The sequence below is a fragment of the Coenobita brevimanus genome, unplaced genomic scaffold (genome assembly GCF_032717465.1).
Source record: "Coenobita brevimanus isolate Jiangsu-jjx unplaced genomic scaffold, ASM3271746v2 jjx.HiC_scaffold_2690, whole genome shotgun sequence".
Classification (NCBI taxonomy): domain Eukaryota; kingdom Metazoa; phylum Arthropoda; class Malacostraca; order Decapoda; family Coenobitidae; genus Coenobita; species Coenobita brevimanus.
Window position 1 is genome coordinate 65001 of NW_027643643.1, and position 23823 is coordinate 88823.

The following is a 23823-nucleotide window of genomic DNA, read 5'->3' on the forward strand; positions in this document are numbered from 1 at the left end:
CACACACTACATACACACACGCACACACTTCATACACACGCACACACTTCATACACATGCACACACTACATACACACACGCAAATTCTTCATATATACACGCACACTTCACACACACACACACACACACACACACACACACACACACACACACACATCTACATACATATATCACAAATGTGCACACACTACATACATATATGCATACATACACACACACACATCACGAAGCATACACGTACAGTACATACACACGCATAGACACCAACACATATACGTCAAACACACTCACATACACACCTACACATGTACGTCACATACACACACGCACACACGTCATACTGATAAGACTGTATATACTTACACACCTACACATGGACTTGAAATATACTCACATAACTTCACATATGCACACGTCACACTGATAAGATTGTACACACACACACACACACACACACACACACACACACACACACACACACACACACACACACACACACACACACACACACACAATACTCTCTAATGGAACTTGCTGGTGGGAAAATGTGTGTATGTAACTGGTGGTGTGAGAGGTTGCCATGGTAACACACAGGCACCTCCCACTAGTCAACCAAAGACTTCCTTAGCGATATATTTTTGGACAAGGCTGATTAACATCCTTTTGTACGTTTTTTATGCAGATTATGGTAAAGCTTGAAGTATTTATACAGCACAGTAGGAGAGAAAGGTGTAATAAGCAAAATAAATAGCTAAGGAAGAGGTGCTAGGGAGTTGTAGAATGAGTTTATAGCTGTAACTTTTACCAGAGCGTTCCATTAAGCTGTATGTATAGCTTATCAGACTTAACATGGCTGAGATCTTATATTTGCTGCTTATTTCTCATAGCATAATTACAGGCAGAAGACGATAACACGGCTCTACATATCTCCAACAGCACTTTTTCGTGACTAGCATCATACTCTAATGTCAGGTTCTTGTTACAGCTCAGCATTCAAGGTGGCGAGATGGCAATTTTAGGCCAAGTTAAAGTGAAGTTCTATATCCATTCCATATCACCTTTTCGTGACTATACCGGTCTTCCTCTAACACGGGCCAGATTCCTTCCTTGTGTAGGTCATTTTACTCATTTCACGTAGCCCAGTGCCAGGAAATGACAATGGTATGGCTCTACATCCTTGACATAGCACTTCTTCGTGACTAGCATCATGTTTTGGTGTTCATCTATTGTTACACCTCAGCATTCAAGATGGAGAGATGGTAATTTTAGGTCCAGTTAGGGAAAAGAGAGTATTATTCTATATTCTAGTGTTAATGTATCCTTACAGCTCAGCATTTAAGGTGAGGAGATGGCAATATTAGACAAAGTGAAAGTGAATAGAGTGTGGTAAACATCTAAGTATAATTTCTGACTTGGTTTGCTACGGTCCCTGATGCTTCCTCTACGACGGTTTTCTCTTATGCACCCAAGCTCCTAAGACCCATTCCCAGCTGAATAACATCGTCTGGAATCTAATAGAATAAAAGTACTAGAGTTGCACGATCATTGGAGGGTTAATATTTACAGCATTAAGGCTCTCAGACATTTATAAATAGCTCACAGGTGCATAATAGCCTCTTGTATTAGCTAGAATAAAGTAGTAGAGTTTCCCTGAAGATGAGAGGGCCTTCGTGCCCTCTAGGAGTTGTAAAAGTAGTTGGGTAAAGTTTCACACAAGTTTCTGGGCTGAACAAGCATGGCATTCCATTGGTCAGTCAGTGGTACCCGGACGATAAGAAGGTGAGGCTGCTTTGGCTCCGTCTCCTGATGTAAGTGTTAAATTTTACTGTTTTGGTGTTAAATTTCGCTGTTTTTGCCATTAAGATGATTCAGATAGGACACAGAGGTATCTTGCTGCCAACCAGGAAGTGTCATAGGTCAAACAGATTCAACAGATGAGGGCAATAGACGTCGTTTTGCTGGTTAGGGGGTAGTGATGGTGTGTAGGCTTCTCCTCTTGCTGCAAGTGTTGGGTTTTGCTGTTTTTGCCATTAAGGTGACTAAATTAGGACACGGGGATATCTTACGGTCAGCCAGGAAGCGTTGTAGGCCAAAGAAATTGTTGAAAATAAGGGAAATGGATGTAATTTTAATAATCGTGTATCGTCACCTAGAGCTATAGCCCTAATTGTCTAGTTATCTATAGCCAGACGCCTTAAACCCGTAAGGGGTGGCTACAAACAAATCGCCTCCATGTCGCCCTGTACCGTGCCATTTCGCTGCCCTCCTCCCAACGTACACCCGTCTCTCTCGTATACTTCTCTACTTCATCCCTCCATCCCATCCCCTTCACTATACTCATTTTACACTTACTTGGCCTAAAATTGCAATCTCTTCATCTCAAATGCTTAGTTGTAGCAACAGAATATTATGCTAGTCACGAAAAAGTGCTGTTTCAGACGCAACTGCGACACGTGAAAAGCTGCAAATGAACGAAAATTTGGGCCAAGTTAAGGTGAAAGGAGTAGAGAACAGAATCCTCCTTGATAACATAAAAGTTTCCGGATTAAAAAGAACTAGAAAAAATCATCATCATCATCATCATCATCAACATCAAAATCACCACACCACCACCACCACCACGACCAACATAATAGCCATCATCATCATCATCATCTACTACTACTACTACTATCTCCTGCCAGACGCCTCAGTCATCATCATCATCATCATCGTCATCATCATCATCATCATTAAATTTTTGCATACCTTCACTCTTACAAACATGCAGACAGTTTGAGTTACACACTGATATACGCACACAGTAAATACTCGCAAAGAGCACGCACGCAAGTACGCACACACTAAGAACGCACACAATAAACACGCACATGTTGAATACTCACACACTAAACACGCACGCATTAAACACGCACGCACTCAACACGCACGCACTCAACACGCACACACTGAACACGTACATACTGAACACGTACACTTTGACCACGTACACAACACGTACACACTGAAGCACGTACACGCTGCGGCATGTACGCACTATATACGCTCACACGGAGCAGGCACACCCTAATGCACGCACGTATTCATTCACGCAAACGCTGATACAAGCACTGATCAGAGCACTCACGCACACTAATACACACACACAGTGATACACACAGGCGCTGATACACACAGGCACTGATACACACAGGCACTGATACACACAGGCACTGATACACACAGGCACTGATACACACAGGCACTGATACACACAGGCATTGATACACACAGGCACTGATACACACAGGCGCTGATACACACAAGCGCTGATACACACAGGCACTGATACACACAGGCACTGATACACACAGGCACTGATACACGCACACTCAGATACGAGCACATAGATACACGCACACAATGATGCGCGCGCACACACACACACACACACACACACACACACACACACACACACACACACACACACACACACACACACACACGGGCTCAATGATGCTCGGACATTTTAATGCCCGCACACACGCACGCACTCACGCATGTACGCACCCACGCATGTACGCACCCACGCACGCACCTACACACACACACACACACACACACACACACACACACACACACACACACACACACACACACACACACACACAGTAAGTAAGTAAGTAAGTATTTATTGACCACAATATCCAGTTACACATACAGGATTTCAAGCAACAATAAACCTTAACATGATAAGCAGTACATCAGATATTAACAAACAATTATGGTCCACAAAACAAGCGAAGTATTAAAGGGTTGATCAGTGCATCTCTATAGCCTTAATGAAAGATGGAAATCATTACACTTCTGATTAGAAATGTAACTACAATGTCACCAATCACGTTTTTTACGAAACAAATTTCCCAGTGATATATCATGGTTAGAATAAGAGCATACAAAATGAATTAAATACACTTTAAATAACATAGGTTATGGTAAACATTATAGTACACACTAGCCAAAACAGGAAAGGACCTTATACACTATCTCCTCAATAGGAAACTGAGCATCGTCACCAATGATTTGACTCCAGGATGTAAAGTTATATCTTGTACACCCGAAAGCACTAATCTCTCCCCCCTAATAGCCGGAGTCGCGGCAAGTGAGCGACCAGGCGATCGAACACCCCATATCCACCGCCCCTACCCCAACCCCAAAGCGTTGTTGGATATATGTGGGACGGCCAGAGCTGGTGATGTTACAATGTGTCATGACTGTTTTTATATACAATCAGAACCAGTAGGGGTAAGTATATAAAGGCAATTAATGTATAATACTATGCTGGTATCCACAACATACGAAAAAGGCACGAAAATGAAAGAAGACATACGACGTATTATGTGTTATTGACTATATACTTAAATACTATATTATAATGTAACTACAGATAAGTATAGTATAGCATCTGATGAAAGATGTGATGTTTCTTATACATTCTCACTCCCACCTCCATCACCCTTCTCTCTGATTTGCTGTCTCCACCAAACGCCTCTCATACCCTGTTATCCCCCATCCCCACCCATTGTTAACCAACATAAAGATAATGATAAAATAATCTGTAAAGTATTAATCATATTGTATTATCACACGCTTCTGCATTATCACCAACAAATAAAAAACATACAATACTCCGGTATAGCTGCCAACCATTTCATCCTGTTGTAAGGTGTTACATGACATACACACTGCAAGTTGGACCTTGTGTTACAATGACATACGGTTGTTTATCGTTAACACAGGTTGTGTGGCTTTGGACGTCCATTAATCCATATGAGCGTGGTAATTTAAGCCTTACATTATAAACTCGTAAGGATTATGTTCCTGTCATTATTGGATGGACGAAACATATCAGGGATCGGCTCTGACGAACCACGAACTCTGTTTTAACGAAAATATTCCGACCACTTGTCACAATAGTGACACAGTGTCATTATGTATATGACTGAATGTGGGTCAATCGTATACATAACGACATTGTGTTACTGTTGTGTTAAAACAGAGTTCGTGGTTCGTCAGAGCCGATCCCTGATATGTTTCGTCCATCCAATAATGACAGGAACATAATCCTTACGAGTTTATAATGTAAGGCTTAAATTACCACGCTCATATGGATTAATGGACGTCCAAAGCCACACAACCTGTGTTAACGATAAACAACCGTATGTCATTGTAACACAAGGTCCAACTTGCAGTGTGTATGTCATGTAACACCTTACAACAGGATGAAATGGTTGGCAGCTATACCGGAGTATTGTATGTTTTTTATTTGTTGGTGATAATGCAGAAGCGTGTGATAATACAATATGATTAATACTTTACAGATTATTTTATCATTATCTTTATGTTGGTTAACAATGGGTGGGGATGGGGGATAACAGGGTATGAGAGGCGTTTGGTGGAGACAGCAAATCAGAGAGAAGGGTGATGGAGGTGGGAGTGAGAATGTATACGAAACATCACATCTTTCATCAGATGCTATACTATATTTATCTGTAGTTACATTATAATATAGTATGTAAGTACATAGTCAATAACACATAATACATCGTATGTCTTCTTTCATTTTCGTGCCTTTTTCGTATGTTGTGGATACCAGCATAGTATTACACATTAATTGCCTTTATATACTTACCCCTACTGGTTCTGATTGTATATAAAAACAGTCATGACACATTGTAACATCACCAGCTCTGGCCGTCCCACATATATCCAACAACGCTTTGGGGTTGGGGTAGGGGCGGTGGATGTGGGGTGTTCGATCGCCTGGTCGCTCACTGGCCGCGACTCCGGCTAACAGGGGGGAGAGATTAGTGCTTTCGGGTGTACGTATGTGCTGAGTCAGTGGACACACCTCCAGTACATGCAACTCTGTTTGCACAGCACCACATGGACAGAACAGCTCTGCTACCGGGAGACGTCCCCGTCCACGCCGATTCCAACGGCCTGTCTCAATAGCCAGATTATGACTGATTACCCGCAGCCGACTAAATGCCATTCTGTGTACCTCACTAGTTTTACCACGACATTTATAAATCTCGTGAACTGTTAAGGTAGGGTTCAACACATTATAAATTAGGCTTCTAGATGATGTAGAGTTAGAAATTGATTGCTTTAAAGATTCAATGCCGACTTTAACATCATCAACAGAATTATTAATTAAACTCTTAATGTGTTTACTTGTTGGTGTGTTAGCCGCCATGGTCAGCCTGACACACACACACACACACACACACACACACACACACACACACACACACACACACACACACACACACACACACACACACACACACACACACACACACACACACACACACACACACACACACACACACACACACACACACACACACACATACACACACACACACACACACATGAACACGTTCGAAAACACAGACATAAAGACAAAGACAACGTAACATAGAACCACATCAGCATCCGACCACACCTCCAGACACAGAGCCACAGCTCTGCATAGCCTCGCCTCCAAGGACATACGCCATCCCTCCACACAAACACCCACTCCTCTACATATGTAACCTCAACACGCAGCTGTACCTCCACCTACGTAACCCCAACCTCACATTAACAAAAGTTGTTCCACCTCAACACACATAGCCCCACATTCACTCATTCATACACGATAACATCTTCACAAACGTCGATTCATCAACACATACATATTCATAACCCGACACACAAAGTTCTATTTCTATATACATAGCCATATCTTTAAATACATCTAGTTATCCCTGAACGCATACACACACACACACACACACACACACACACACACACACACACATACATACACTTTTACGTGTACACAGAACAGGCGAAACTTGGAATGTGACACCCGTAGACTTTCAGAGAGCATAATTTCTTATAAAGCGATTTCATGGGCGGCCGAAAGTTAGGTTAGGTCACTTTGGGCAGGGTTTGGTCTGATTAGGTAATTTTTGGTTGGGTTGGCTTCAGTTCGACTAGATATAGACGGATTAGGTTAGATTGCTTTAGAATACGTCGGTTTTGATAGGTTTTGGGTTGGGTTTTATTTGGTTGGGTTAGGCTGGGTTAGGTTCGATTGGATTAGGTCATTTTAGGCTTGACTGGGTTGGGTTAGGTCGGGTATAGTATGGTTAAGTGAGACTGGATAGGATTAGGTAGGGTTAGATGCGGTTAGGCTGCGTCAGAATTGGTTAGGTTAGGTATGGGAAGGTTATGTGAGATTGTGAGGTTAAATACAATTAGACTGGGTTAGGTGAGGTTAAGTTAGATTAGGCTGGGTTGATTTGGGTTGGATTAGGTCATTCGAGGTTAGGCAGTGTTCAGTTTGAGCAAATATGGATAGGTTAGTTGAGACTGGGCTCGGTCTTTTGTTGGTCGGTCCTTCCAATGTCAAACATCATAGGAGGTGAACGTGATTTTGTGTGTGTGTGTGTGTGTGTGTGTGTGTGTGTGCTCGTTTCGTGTTTCGTCTATTTTATATATTTTGTGTGTGCCTTGTGTAACTAAAACTTCGTTTTTACGTTTGGGTTCTCATGTGACTGAGGGTGGACTGCTTAAGAATAGCGTCCTTTATAGTTACGATTCCCTCTTCCTTAGTATAGCATATGTTTTTAGTTTATTTAGCTTTCTCTGGACGATTGTATAAGAGCTTCGTGGAAAATACTAGAACTAGAAAGATGGCAGTAGATACCGCCTTGTGTACCAGATATCCTGCCCAAGTTTCATTAGCAGATATCTTGCCCAAGTTGAATAAAGTCGTCTGAAGTAAGAATAAGGTTGAAGAGACGTTGCTGTACTGAAAGTCGTTGGATATGCCTTGTTTTATGTCTTTTCGTATGTGGCTGCGAGATAACAGACTCAGGTTCAGTCTTTTATGGCAAGCGTTAATAGATATCTCAGTGCTTTGCTTAATATGGAGGTTAATATGTCAATGGAATGTTTCTGAAGCTTTCCACCTCCTCTCAAGTAAGGATGTGTACTGTCTATTATACTCGTCCAATTGGTAACATCACTGGTATGTGTTTACAGCTCCCCACCTCTCAGGCATGGGTGTTTACTCGTGTGTTTTACATAGGAGTCTATTATACTAGTCGTATTGGTAATCTGTCAATGGTATGTTTTTAAAGCCTCCTACCTCCCTCTCGTGCAAGGGTGTTTATTATCTATTACACTCCTCCTATTGATGATGTGTCAATAGCACGTTTATATTTCCCGACCTCCCTCGTTCAAGGCTTTTTACTGCTTATTACACACACCATATTGGGAGTTGTACACGTCCTGTCTGATTATACAATGACAACTCTCTCAAATCATTCATGGTCTTCTCATAGCCCTCTTCAGCCTCTGAACCACGTAGTCAAGTCTGCGTTTACTTTAGCACTCCTCACAGTCCTCATCAGCCTCCGAACCACCTATCCAAGCCTTACTGTTCTCTTGCCCTGTGCTCTTCTTGTCGTTCTTCATTTTTCTCACTCTTTTTCTGGCCTCATTCTGCCTTTCTGCTTTTTTCCTTTTATTCTCAGCTCTTTTCATATTCTCTGTTCTCTTTGCTTTTACTCTCTGCTCTTTTTCTTATCCCTCCTCTTTTTCTCTCGTTTTCCTGCCACGGTCCGCCAGTTACAATATTTCATGGTTTATAATGCAGATACGAGGCTGTAAGTAAAGACTTGGGAAGATGATATATTGTAGCCATGGCGAATCAGGCAGACATATATGGTGAAAGGTCAGACATAGACTTACATATTCCTTTTCGTTTTCGTTTTTAAAGGCTCCAACATGCTTGCATGTGTCGGCCTTGGTCACCTAATGGCGGCTGTCCACGCTGCACGATCTATTGCAGCCTCCCTGTTCAGTCCCTTAATCCTAAGGTCACACTTAATGACCTCGTCCCATGTCTTTCTCGGTCTACCCCTCATAACCCCACCCCCAATATTAACACTCCTCACCCTCCCCACCCAATTATCATCCCCCATCCTCTCCACATGTCCAAACCACCTCAATCTACCTCCCCTCATCACAACACCAGTACACTCCAGTCCCATCCTACCTCTCAACTCTTCCATTGTAAACCCAGCCCCTCCAGGCCTTGGATGCAGGGACGCACTGCACATCCACCTAATCACTGTCATTTCTGTACGTCTGAGCCGGCGAATATCTTCCTCCTTCACTGCCCAGGTCTCACTGCCATATAGCATTACAGTCCTAACACATGCTGCATACAAAGACCCCTTAGCACGTAGGGAGAGCCCTCTCAATGTCAGGAGAGGCAAGAGCTCCCAGAACTTCTTCCAACCACTTCTCACCCTAGCCACAGAGCTAGCTCCAGCCTCACCTCCAGCACACAACATGTCTCCCAAATAACAAAACTCTTCCACACACTCAAGAGATTCACCAGCAAGTTCAATCCTTTCACGTCTGACAATCTCCACCTGCTCACCTCTGCACGCCGTACACATAAAATCAGCATTATCTCGCAGTCTACCTCTGATACCACTACATCTCTTATGCACCCATTTATCACACACACCGCACAAGATGGAATTACTTCCCACGCCCTTGTGGCAAACTGCACATGGCCACTCTCCCTTGTCTTTGACAGTACCGCCACCAACCCTAGATATCATCACTTTTGTTTTATCTGCATTTACCCTTAAACCCTTTTGCCCCATAACATCTCTCCACTTCCTAAACCTTTCCTCCACCTCCCTTTCATTCTCTGCAATCAACACCAAATCATCAGCATACAACACCTCCATATCATTTAAGAGTCTCTCCCACCTGCTCACTGTGACATCCTCTGGCACAGTCACCTGAGCACACCGACTGGCACTAGCACACCTGTACAAAATATCGGCCATTTGGCTCACATTAGTATCAATGTCATGATCAAACTGGGGAATATCGAATCGAGAAAGGTCCCCAATAAAGTTTTCGATGTGAACATCACAAAACTTTATAGGACGTTTTAACCGAGATTTCTTCTTCTTACAACTTCAATACAAAACTGCATGATCACCAAGCGAACCCGCCCGCACACCAAGGCACACCCTATCCACCACAGGGGGGGACAGAGCAACCGCTATGGGGGAGTGATCCGATGGAATATAAAGACCATTATTCACAGTGAAACTTTAAATTTAAAATATTGGTAGAAGCAATACACACATCTACTTCAGAAATCCATTCATTATGTTTCCTATACGTCAGATTGCTCTTATAATGTTTTTCACCATATTTCAAGTTATTTACCACCACTAAATTTTGTTCTACACACACAGTAGTCATAGTATTTGCATTCTCATTAGGCAAATTAATTTGCTCAGGAATCTCAGGGTAGGTGAAATAATCAGATCCAGGGACAAGTAAATTCACTAAATACTTTGAACACCAGTACCAAAACGTGTGTTCAGGTCTCCCATTCGTAGAACATTACAATTTTCCTCTTTTCCACATATGATTTTCTCTTGTATATAACTGAAACTGTTAGGATTAAAGTACCGCGAATCTGTAGGGGGTATATACACAAACCCCAAGAGCACAGTGCTCAATAGGGACAATCTGAGCCAAACTTGGTCTTTCATTTTACAGTCTACACCCATCACAGATGACTGTAAACAACGCTTTACCAGTACCACTGTGCCCCCTCTATGTCCGTCTGACCTCACAGTGTCTCTATAACAAACATAGCCAGGTAGAGAGATACGATCACTAGTTTTCACTTCATTCAACCCTATCACATCGTAATTCATTAACAATGCCAGTACAGTACATTGGGCTTTTCTAACTTTGAACGAACCCCATTGATGTTCCACGACATGATTGCAACATGTCTTCTTTGTGGTTCACCTAGAAAGGAGCCGGCCGCCAGCTGTCGATGACCACCTGATCGCGATAAAGTTTCCTCTCATTCGTGTTCAGCCTGATCGTGCAGCCGACGCTAGTCCTCTCTGCCGGCTCAACATCCCGCAGACGCACGCACACACACACACACACACACACACACACACACACACACACACACACACACACACACACACACACACACACACACACACACACACACACACACACACACACACACACACACACACACACACACACACACACACACACACACACACACACACACACACACACACACACACACACACACACACACACACACACACACACACACACACACACACACACACACACACACACACACACACACACACACACACACACACACACACACACACACACACACACACACACACACACACACACACACACACACACACACACACACACACACACACACACACACACACACACACACACACACACACACACACACACACACACACACACACACACACACACACACACACACACACACACACACAGATAGATAGATAGTTTATTGACCACAGTTTATAATATATTCTCATATACACAATCACAAAAACATATATGCATATAATTTGTACAAAAGATTATAACAAATTCACAATACTAAACAGCCATAGTCCACAAAATAATTCATCAAAATACAGCCAAAAGACTTACCGGTATCTAAGCAATTACAATAACAAAACAAATGATGAATCAGCTGACAAACGTTAATGATACACCATTAAGATATCATGAATTACTTTGCATGTTTTTTCAAGAGTAAAAGCTTCTCCGAAAAGATCCGCCATTCTTCTAAAATTATATTGTTCTCTGATATCCTCTGTTAAAGGGCACACCTCTACCACATGTCTCTCTGTTTGAATAAGACCACAGATACATAATCTCTCCTCAATGGGAAGACTACCACGCCCCCTCCTGTTCCACCTTCCAGTCTCCACCGCCAAGCTATGGCCACACACACGGAATCTTGTGAATGACATACGATGTGACTCGCTGACCAAGTGTTTTGTTTTATATATGTCATGTAATACAAAGTCAAGATTAATTTCTCTATAAACACGACACCTAGATGCAACTGAGTCTGTAATCATATTGTGAACATTAACAATTAAGGAAGATTTGCCGGAGACTTCATTCTGAATGAACTCCTTAACAATTTTCCCTGTGTGCGTCCTTGCGTCAGTGGTAATTCTGATGGCAAGTGACAGCGGATCGTCACGCATAACAGATCTCTCTAACCACATTCTATGAAAAAACTTGTGTTGGGACCACTTAATAAAGTCCTGAGGTGTCGGATAGCCCGCCTCAGCATAGCACACAAGGTTGGATGTCGACCTTCTCACTCCCAACAATTGTTTCAATGCCCAGTTGTAAAGTTTAATGACGGGTTTAACGTCACCACCAACCCATGACTCACAACCGTACATTAGGGATGAGATCAAGGCTGCATCAAACACTCTCCTTTTTACAATAAACGGGACATCATTATTCTTATTTACAAAAGACACATATTTCAAAACATGACATAGCTTGTTTTTTGCATACAGCTGAACGGCTGAGGACACGGAGCCATCACTCGTGAAGGGTGAGCCTAAGTACACGTAACTAGAACATTGCTCAATAACCATGTCCCCCACGTAGATCGGCTCCGCGTCCCCATCCTCGCCATTTATCACAAAAAATTTAGTCTTACTACTGTTTATCATCATCCCATAATCTTGACAGTATTGGTATGTTATCTCTAGTTTCCGTATCATGCTATCTCTGCTTGTTGAAAGCAACACAGTATCGTCCATCATGACTAGGATGTGTAACCATTGTAGAAATCCTTCTGGGTGACATTTCTCCTTCATTACCTTTATCAGTTCATTGACAAAGAGTACAAATAAGAGGCATGAGGTCGGAGATCCTTGCCTAACACCTACTGTAGCAGTCATGACGGCAGCGCCCACAATACTCTCCGTTACCCGGTACATCGCTGCTATTGCTGCTAGCATCACCACGCCACAACCTAACCTCTTTAGAACTGAAAACAACTTTCGTCTCGGAACTAAATCATACGCTTTAGAAAAATCTATAAATGTTACAAAAAACTTTAGTTTCTTTCTCCTTGCAGTATCAATAAGGAGGCGCAAAGTAACTATATGTTTCGTACAACCGCGGTTCTTTTGCGCTCCTGCCTGTTCCCTGAAAGGACTAAACCATCTTCCTAACCGCTCACATAACACCATGTCATATAGTTTAGCTATGCAATTTATGACACTGATTCCCCTATAATTATTAGGGTCTCCTCTGTTTCCCTTCTTAATAATAGTGAACATTTTTGCCCTCTTCCATGAGCTAGGATACAAACCAGAGAAAAACACATTGTTAAATAACGTTGTAATAGCAAGTATCCACTGCGCTGGGAGTAGAGTCAACACACCCGGGGGGAGCCCGTCTGGCCCACACGCTTTATCAGGCTTTATTTTCTTTACTTGTTGGTGCACCTGTGCGGGCGAGATGGGCTCATCCAGTACGGGGATAGTGACATCAGTTGTCACCTCATCTACAACCTCATTGTTCACATCCTCTCTGTTCAGCACAGACTCAAAATGGAATTTAAAATCCTCATCACTGAGGCACAAGATTTCATCAGGTCTGTCCATGTTAAAGTCTCCTTTCCAATCAATTGCTCTCCACACTCTTGCGTCATCAGCGTCATCCAGCAGCCTCTCCCACCTACCAAGATTGCTACCACCTATCTCTACTGCTCTGTCTACCCTGCCTACATTGTCCTCCGCACACCAGTATAAAGCGTCAGTGATGCGCTTCTCAAAAGCTTCAACATTTACATAATCTTCGTTAGGTACTCTTTCTATAATATTATTCACAAATGCTTCTTTGTTGATTCTGTTAAATCTGAGTGACTTTCTCATTAAACAAGTCTTGCCAGCATTTCCATGAAGGGCTGCGTGATCCCCTAGCGACCCCGCCCTCGTCATGAGACTGTCCAAATCTACGCCTGAACACGTAACTGTTACTGTAACGGGGGCATGATCGGAAGGGAGGTCACCCCGCCTTAACACAGAAAAATCACTCATATAGTCTATCAGAGACGGTGACGCCACATACGTATCCACCTCCGAAACCCAGGTGCCGCGTCTCCGATATGTTTTATCACCAGGAAAATGTTTGTCAGCATACATGAGGTTATTAATGACAACCAATCTGTTATCAATACATATAGTACACAACAATTCAGCGTTATCGTTAGCCCTGTTTACATCATCGTGAATCACTGGGTATGACATATCATTTACATTAGGTATCTCCGCTATCGACACACAACACACACACACACACACACACACACACACACACACACACAGAATTTATTTTTGGGTAGGGCTGGTAAAGAGACCTGTATGATCATGAGAGTTAATAGAGACAGTATTAACACTCTTATGACTCACTCTCAGCTGAATGCTATCGCCCAGCAGTACCTGGAATAAAATACTAGAGTTGCCCCTACCATGAGAGGGCCCGGGTACCATCTAGTGGTTGTAAAAGTAGCTGGACAAGTCTCTCGTCTTGATAGGCGTCGCTACTTGGCTACTTTTGCTAGTGGGCGTATGACAGTGGAAGGACGAGGGTGTGTGTGTATTGCTGTGCATCACTCCCCTGAGGCAAGTGGTGGATATTTGCTGTTTTTAGCCATTAAGGTGACTACATTAGGACACAAGGATATCGCACTGACAGCCAGGAAGTATCATGGCCCAAAGAAATATTACCTATGAGGCTACTAGACGTAATTCTGATGAGAAAATGGGGCTGTTGGTGTGAGGGAGATGAGGAGGCCTTGTACCGCCTCAATCTTGGTGTCTCAGACCAGTGAAATAGCAGTGTGAGTGTCATCCTGTAGATTCTCGTTCCGATCAGACTGGTGGACTAGGCTTGCCTGCCTCCTTGTCCATGTCCACCCAACAGTACAGTTTGGGACCTGAATGTATACTGATAAGTGCGATTCAGATATGAGAGGGACAATGTGATGGAAAAAATTATTGTATGTAAATTATTTTGTCCTGAAGCGCATGCACACACACACACACACACACACACACACACACACACACACACACACACACACACACACACACACACACACACACACACACACACACACACACACACACACACACACACACACACACACACACACACACACACACACACACACACACACACACACACACACACACACACACACACACACACACACACACACACACACACACACACACACACACACACACACACACACACACACACACACACACACACACACACACACACACACACACACACACACACACACACACACACACACACACACACACACACACACACACACACACACACACACACACACACACACACACACACACACACACACACACACACACACACACACACACACACACACACACACACACACACACACACACACACACACACACACACACACACACACACACACACACACACACACACACACACACAGTATATTATGGTGTTGTTCCTTCATTTGCCTAGGCCGAGATCGTCGTTTTTTTGCAGCTGATTTCCCGTAGTGCAATGGTAAATTTGGACAAATATACAGCTCTGCATCATTTCCACGTCCCTTCTTCGTGACTAGCATCAATCTAGTGTTAACCCCTTGTCACAACACAAAATTTAAGAAAGAGATTGCAATTTTACGCCGTTAGATTGAACAGGGGTCCTTATCCTGCAGCGGTGTGTCACAGGCTGATGATGATGATAATAGGGTTGTCGGAGATGATATTGATAATGATGATAGTGATGCTGCTGATGATAGTGATGTTGAAACTCCTGAACCAACTAACTGGACCGAGATTATGGTGATTGTAATGATGATGAAGCAGTTGGGATAATAATGATGATGATGATGACGGTGATGGAACTTATGTAGTAACTCTTTAACAGGGTTGTGATGATTGCTGTGCTTGACGCTGTTGCTCCTGGCGATGATGATGATGATGATGATGACGATGATGATGACGACTACGACAACGATGATGATGGTGATGACGATGATGATGGTGACGGCGACGATCTTCATGTCTATGGCTGAGTCACCTCTTGTTTTTCGTTTCTCTTCAAATGTAGTTGGTGACTGTGTGTAGGAGAGAGAGAGAGAGAGAGAGAGAGAGAATGTGTGTGTGTGTGTGTGTGTGTGTGTGTGTGTGTGTGTGTGTGTGTGTGTGTGACCGCGCATGCCTGTGTGTATTTGCGTGCGTGTGTGCAGCATTTCCCTCACACTCGAACTATTTATATCATAAGAGTGCAAATGAGGTCAGGGATATTGCTCTTCTTGGCCATACAAATACTAAACATTTACACTATATTCTGAAAAAACATACTGGATTCCTAAGGTCACTCAATGGGTTTCAAAAATCATTGTTCACTGTCTCTTTATTTATCGCAAGGAAAGGGATGGATGTGTGTCCGAAATAGTAGCTCAGTTTTGGTCTTTCTCTGGACCGTGAATGATTTAAATGGAATAATTATCCTTATTTATATTGGTTTAGTTGTGAGGATGCAACACACGTTTTGTTTACGTTTTATCAGGGCACATCAAAGAGCGGCCATGTCCATCTGCTTCTCACTAATGATTTTCGAACGAGGTTCTACATTCCTCTAGATTTTAGGGACAGTGAAGCCGCACAGCACCACAACACGCCATACCATACCATACCATACCATACCACACCACACCACACCACAAAACCCCACGCCACACAACCCCACGCCACACAACCCCACACCACACAACTCCAAACTACACCACCCAACACCACACCACCCCACACCACACCACCCCAAACTTTACCACACCAACCACCCTTCCACACCACACCACACCAAGGGGATTAACCAAAGGGTCCTGAAGCTCCCGCATCTATTAATTCTGATACTGTTTCCAGGTAACTCCACACACACACACCTCAGGTCACGTCTTTCACAGAAGAGATAACAGAAGGAGAGCAAGCGTAACTGAATGGCAAGCCAGAGATGGAGTGAGAAGAAGAGGTGCACAGAGAACAAGATAGAGAGATGATATGATGCAGATCTACCGAGCAAGGACGGAACAGGCTAACAATCAATGGATCAGAGTGGAGAAAGGTGAGAGGGTCCTTATCATGCAGTGGTGTGTCACAGGCTGATGGTGATGATATTGATGGTGATAATGATGTAGATGCTGATGGTGGTGATGCTTTAACATCTCAACGTATGAGGTTACAGAATGCACAGTGAGGCTGCATAGTCAGGAAATGGAAGAATATGAGTGCATTTAAGTATTTATGTAATGTGATGAATAAGGATGGAAGATTAGAGGATGAAGTGACTGGAATGATGCGTCAGGGAAGGAGGGTGGCTTATTCTCTAAAAAGCAGTGGTTAGGAAGAGGGAACTGAAGATGAAAGTATGAAAAAAAGGGCACTGCATGCTGTGATTCCCACTTTAAAGTATGGAAGTGAAGCTTGGATCTTGTTGAAAGGACACAAGTCAAGAGTGAGAGCGGTGGAAATGAGCTACTTGAGAGGAGCATGTGGAGTTTCATAGAGAGACAGACAGACAAATGGGCAGATGAAGAAGCGTTGTGATGCTGATGTGGATGAGACTGAAAGCGTTAAGAGAAACACTTCGAGGTGGTTTGGCCATGTGGAGAGGATGGCGAATAAGAAAATGACTAGAAGAGTGTACATGAGTTAGCTGGAAGGATAGAGGGGGAGGGGGAGACCGACGATGAGATGGAGGGAAAGAGTAGAAACATATGAGTGCGATACTTGAGCTAAATGGTAGAGGACAGTACATCATGAAGGCGATTTGCTTGTGGTCACCCCTTACGGGATTAAGGCGTCTGGCTATAGATAAACAGATATAGATAGAAAGGTAGGTGATGATGATAATATGATGATGATGATGAGGAGGAGGAGGAGAATGGTAATGATAATGAGAATGCCGGTGTAAATAATGATGATGATGATGATGGTGGTGGTAATGAGGAAGACAACTACGATGATGACGATTATGATGATGATGATATTGATGATGATTTTTGTCGGCAGGTGGAAGGACGAAACAGCAGGAACTCTACCATCGGTCCAAGCATCCACGATTCCACATCCACCCATCCGTCCATCCATCCATCCATCTCGCTTGATGTTAACCCTCTCGCACACGATAAGTTTCAGTAAGTTTTCTGGCTCACGATTTTATACGACGAAGCCGCTCGGCCGGGGAGCGCGCGCGCGGCAAATTTGAAATAATGAAACACATTCTTGCCTTATTTTCGCCACCCAAAAATCCATGTATTCCCATGAAGCCTTTCTCAAGGTAGGCATCGATGTTTGTTCTATCTGATAAACAGGACCAAAACACAGAAAAACACCAGCAAAAAAAGTTATTAGCCCTGGAAGCATGGTCGAGTAAACTGTTTTCACTTCCCAACATCGCCGTTTGAATGTTTTCCATCATACAGGAAAATGATCTAATAAGTTTTTATAGAGAATTTCATCAGCTTTCTAACGAAACAAATCCGGTTGAGATATGATGTATACTTTTCGAGAGAATGGCCAAAAACTGAAAGCCATTTTCGGAAAAAATTCACTGACCTCTGATAGCTAAATTTTCCCAGACACCTTATGTTTTTATTACATAGTAATATGCCAAATTCACCAGCTTTCCCCATCTCAAAGAAGAACCCCATACGCCTCATAGTTCTCGAGTAAATCGAAAGAAAGTACTAGGCACTCCGTCCGTGATTGACTTTCGTGATGCACGCACGGCGTACGCAATGTTCCCTCCTACGTAACAACGAATTCTTATCATAAATATTACATAGTTATGTATTGTACATACGTAGAATTTACTGCTCTTTATCATGGTTCAAACGTGAAATCGATACGTCCAATAGTTTTCGAGTAATTGGCCGACAAAGTGAGAGTATTACTACGAGCGTTAATCAATGGTAACAGCCGCGAAGAGACACTCATTTCCACCGCCTTTTCTCGCACAAAACGTAACATAATGCTTACATTTTGGTATTGATCATACGTAGAATTTAATGGTATAGATCATGGTTGTTACAGAAAATCGATAAGTCTAATAGTTTTCGAGTAATTGGCCGACAAAGTGAGGTTAGTACTCCGAGCGAATGTCACTGATAACAAACGCGAGGAAAAAAAACATTTCCCTCGCCTTTTACCCCCCAAAACGCTACCAAAGGCTTACATTCTGGTATTGATTATACGTAGAATTTAGTGGTATTGATGATGGTTGTAACAGAAAATCGATAAGTCTAATAGTTTTCGAGTAACTGGCCGACAAAATGATGTTATTACTCCGAGCGCTTGTCACACAACAACCGCTAGGAACAAAAACATTTCTCTCGCCTTTTACCCCCCAAAACGCTACCAAAGGCTTACATTCTGGTATTGATTATACGTAGAATTTAGTGGTATTGATGATGGTTGTAACAGGAAATCGATAAGTCTAATAGTTTTCGAGTAATTGGCCGACAAAGTGAGGTTACTCTTCCGATCGCTACCAACTTTTACACACAGTTTTTTCCTTGCACACCTGCCTGAAGACTATGCTACTAACTTTTTTTTTCCTCCTATCTGTACAGACTGTTACATCTTCCATGGATGTTTTCCTATTGTTATAACCTACTACACATAAACATAACTCTTCTATAGTTACTGCTGTGGAGATTTACTTTCTTTCATATGTGTAATCTGTAGGAGAAAATGGTTATTTGTCTGAAAGTTGGAGAGGTAATGGTAATAGATTATTATATATATATCAACAAAATTGCAGAACTCACTTCCTCCAGGGGTGTTGTCCAGTTAGACCAGGGATTTGAAGATGAGGAGTTATGTAGTGTGTGTGTGAGTCAGCTTCTCCCTGAGAGTATGAGGCAACGCTATTTTTAGCACACACCACACTCGTTCACGGAAACTCGCAGCTTGTTTGACGTATATTTCATACAATTCCATACGCATTTACACTATGAGAATCACAATAATTCCAGCCCTAAAACACCGGTAATTCTCCCCTCCCGACTTCAGGTTTGCCCCTTCACAACACTCTGTTTCATGCCGTACGTAACGCTTGCTGGCTCCATAATTTCACCAAGCCATCCACAGTATCTTTCACACAATATATATTTATGCCTTGGCTTCATTTATATACGTATTTCCACTCACGCCATACGGCCTACGGGGGGGCGGAGTGGCGAAACCCCGCTACACTGACCATGCGTCTATTTAACTTTAGTATCAATTGCTTCTTCATAAGCTTTCCAGCTGTCTGAACAGATCAGCAGTAGTTTTAAAAACTAAAATAACTCGGTTCTGGTGCTCAGTTTGGTACGTTTATTTTCCTTTTATCAGAACTGGCGCGGCAAATTTTGAGAAAAGTCCCTCAAGTAACTCCTATTATTTTTTTTACTAGGTTTCTAATGATGTCCATAGATCCGTTGTGGCTTTAATAGTTTCCTAGACAACGCAGTCTTGGCGCTGTTCTCTGCCACCCTATTATACCATGTCATATAGTGTTCTCGCTTGCTTGCTCTCTACGCTCGCTCGGTTGAACAATAAATCACTGAAGAAAAGGTGGTATAAAGCCCCCTAAGCCGCCATAGTATTACACCCTCTGTATGCAGTTCGTTCCCTGCGGCCTTGTAACTCTATGTACCCGAAGTGCTTACAAAATAACTTGAAATAATTTTCCTTTCGGAACTAGACTCGTTTCACTTTAACTTGGCCTGAGTTGTTGTTGTTGTTCTTGTTACATCTTAGACTCCTCTGGATGTGAACCCAGTGTTATATTGAAGGATTGTCTGTGTCGTGGTGGTGTGGTGCAGGAAGTGAGTGGGTGTGCTGTGGTGTGGGGGTGCCACTTTGCAGTATGAGCACAGGGGATTGTATGTGTGTTATATTTTGTGTTAGTATTGTAGCAGGGAAGGTTGGTGTACTCGTGTCTCTGGGTTCGGTAGTGTCTGAAGGGTGTATGTCTGGTGGTGGCACATGAAGGATGCTGTTTGGTAGAAAGTTTTGGCTGGCTGGGGTGTGTGTGTTTATGTATGTGTTTGGCAGAAAGTTTTGGCTGGCTGGGGTGTCTGTGTGTTTATGTATGTGTTTGGTATAGAAAGGTTTGGCTGGCTGGGGTGTCTGTGTGTTTATGTATGTGTTTGGCAGAAAGTTTTGGCTGGCTGGGGTGTTTGTGAGTTTGTGAATGTGTCTGGGAAGTGTAGAGTCGGGTGGAAGAGGGGATATGTTGCAAAGATACTCTGTGTAGTGTTGGGCGGTTGTTCGATTTTGTTTGTGGAGAGGATGATGCAACATAAGGTTACAAAGGTGGGACGGATCTTGAGCTGAAGTGATGAACTGTGTGCCTCTCATATTCACTTGGTCTCTGACTGAAATTAGTTATGTTTCTTGGTGTAGGCTGTCAGTACTTGTGGTCTTAGTGTCTTCTGCTATCAAGGTATTGTTTTCTGTTCTTTAAAGCTCCTTCGTGTTTGTGTTGGATATGATTACGGCTTAGCTTGTGCGGCAGTAATTCACGGTTGTTTTAATGTATTACTTATAAGTAGAGGATGGAGTTGGGATGTATATGAGAGAGGGTGTGTGTGAATTAGGGGGAGTGATGCAGAATGACAGGGGACAGGGTGGCATAGAGGAGACTTGTTTGTGGCCACCTCTTACGGGATTAAGTCGTCTGGCTATAGATAGATGGATAGACAAATAGCTCATAGTTTCCATACAGTGTGCCGAGTAGTAGCGATAGTTATCACTAGAATATGATGCTAGTCACGAATGAGTGCTGTGGAGAGAATGTAGGGCTGTAGTATTGTCTACTTCTGCTACTGATCTGCCTGACATTCTGGTATGCTTTAAATAAAACTTTGTGCCAAGTTAAAGTGAAAGGCGTGTATGTTTGTGTAGGAGGAACGAGAGACAAGGAGGTATTCTGTGGCCTGTTTTCTTTGTGCTTCCTACAAGACACAGTAATAGTTATGACGGGGCATTGATGGCAAGTTGGTGGGTCAGCACACACTTACGGCCTCTCATTATACAAGGTGGTCCATATATTACGCCACCCAGTTCTTGTGTGTTGCGGGCACGGCTCAGTGAACATTACCAGTGTCTACCCTGCATCATTATCTATTTCCCACAACCCTCTTCAGGCTTAGCTTTATAATATAGGCTTTAATTTAGGTCCATTGATTGCATGGTGGAGAATTCCCATAACCTTTTTTATGCTTAGCTGTATATCATTGTACTGTATAATCTTTTATGTCCACTGATCACACGGCTGAGCAGTAATTTGGTGAAGCGATCAGAATGTCTTAGCTCATCACAAAAGCCGTCCCCACAACACACAAGACTGCAGAGCGCAATATACTTATCACCTATATTAAGTCAAAGCCACAGTTAAAAAGGTAATGAAACAAGACAGAAAATTTAAGTTTTCATTATTAATACTTCAGTACAAAATACATTAACAGAGACAGCAATATAAAATATGCATTCAAAAGTAGCATTTGTCCACAGAACATCCTGGACTTGCAAGGCAGATCACACCATCACCACTAGGCTTCTCTCGGCAGGTCAGGGCAGATCACCAGCAGCAGCAGCAAGTAATCTCACGGCTGGGGAAGACACGACACCCTGCCGCCGCCGCCGCCGCCACCACCACCACACCACCAGGCATCTCAGAGTAGGGGAAGACACCACACCACCGTCAGGCTTCTCACGGCAGGGCAGACCAAACTTCAACAGGGTATGACCAGTGTGGCAAGGAAGCAGCAACAAGGCAGCAGACTCCAGCACGACCTGTGGACCAGATGTGTATTAGTTCAAATCAGTGTTAGCTTTAGTTATTTAATCTTCTATCTATCTCTATCTATTGCCAGACGCCTCAATCCCGTTTGGGGTGGCCACAAACAAATCGCCTCCAAGTCGCCCTGTCCCCCGCCATTTCACTGCCGTGCTCCCAACTCACCCCCCCCTCTCATATACCTCTCCACCCCATCCCTCCATCTCATCCTCGGCCTCCCCTCCCTCTTCCCCCCTCCACCTCACTCACATACATTCTCTTCGTCAGTCTTTCACCCTCCATCCTCTCCACACGGCCAAACCACCTCAGTGTGTTCTCCTAACGCTTCCTATCACATCCACATCCACACCACAACGCTCCTTTATATCCTCATTCGTCAGCCTGTCTCTCCATGTGACTCCACAGGCTCCTCTTAAATAACTCATTTCCACTGCTCTCACTCTTGACTTGTGTCCTTCCAACAACGTCCAAGCTTCACTTCCATACGTTAGAGTTGGTATCACAATACTGTCACGTAGTAACTTTTTCACTTCCATGCTCACTTCCCTGTTATTATCAATGATTTCAAAGAACCAGCAACCTTTCTTCCCTGCTGTACCCTTTCAAGCACTTCACCCTCCAAACCTCCATCCTTACTCATCACACTACCCAAGTACTTAAACGTACTCACATTTTCCAATTCTTCACCATCCAACCTCGCTGTACATTCACTGACTTCACCTCTCTCAAAGACCATCACTTTACTCTTCCCTACATTCACCTTTAGATTCCGTTTCTTACACACTCTCCCAAACTCATCCACCAAGCCTTGCAGCTCTCCCTCGTCTTCACTCAACAACACAGTATCATTTGCAAACAACAGTACAGGGAGTTTCCAAACACTACCCTCTCTCACCAGGGCCACTCCAACATCCACTACCCTACCTTGTACCTCTTTTATTACCCCATCCATATACAGATTGA

The 23823-nt window shown here is 43.2% G+C and overlaps 1 long non-coding RNA gene across 1 annotated transcript; it reads left to right on the top strand.

Moving 5' to 3' along the window:
• Nucleotides 1-17051: 17051 nt before the first annotated feature.
• Nucleotides 17052-22713, top strand: LOC145389995 (uncharacterized). Its single transcript, XR_013895555.1, has 3 exons — nucleotides 17052-17133; nucleotides 18081-18205; nucleotides 22631-22713. It is a non-coding gene; the product is annotated as an uncharacterized LOC145389995 (long non-coding RNA).
• Nucleotides 22714-23823: the final 1110 nt, after the last annotated feature.